We start from the raw sequence: 272 nt of genomic DNA on the forward strand, positions 1-272 counted from the left end.
AGCCAAATTGGCATCTCCTGGGCTGTAGCCATTCTATGATTCTCACTTCCACATTTCCACTCGTGACACCATATGCGCCCTGTTATTGGTGGCATTCTGTGTATTCAAGTTATGATTGGCCAGCTATTCTCGCTGACTAATTGGCTAGCTACGGTGCAAGCGGGTTATGATTGGTTTAGCTTTCCCTGTGCAGTCCGTGATTGGCTCGTCTTCCTTGCGCGGCCTGTGATTGGTTAACTGTGTACAGCCTGTGATTGGTTCACTATGCGTCG

This window comes from Cetorhinus maximus, chromosome 30 (assembly GCF_964194155.1).
Source record: "Cetorhinus maximus chromosome 30, sCetMax3.hap1.1, whole genome shotgun sequence".
Classification (NCBI taxonomy): domain Eukaryota; kingdom Metazoa; phylum Chordata; class Chondrichthyes; order Lamniformes; family Cetorhinidae; genus Cetorhinus; species Cetorhinus maximus.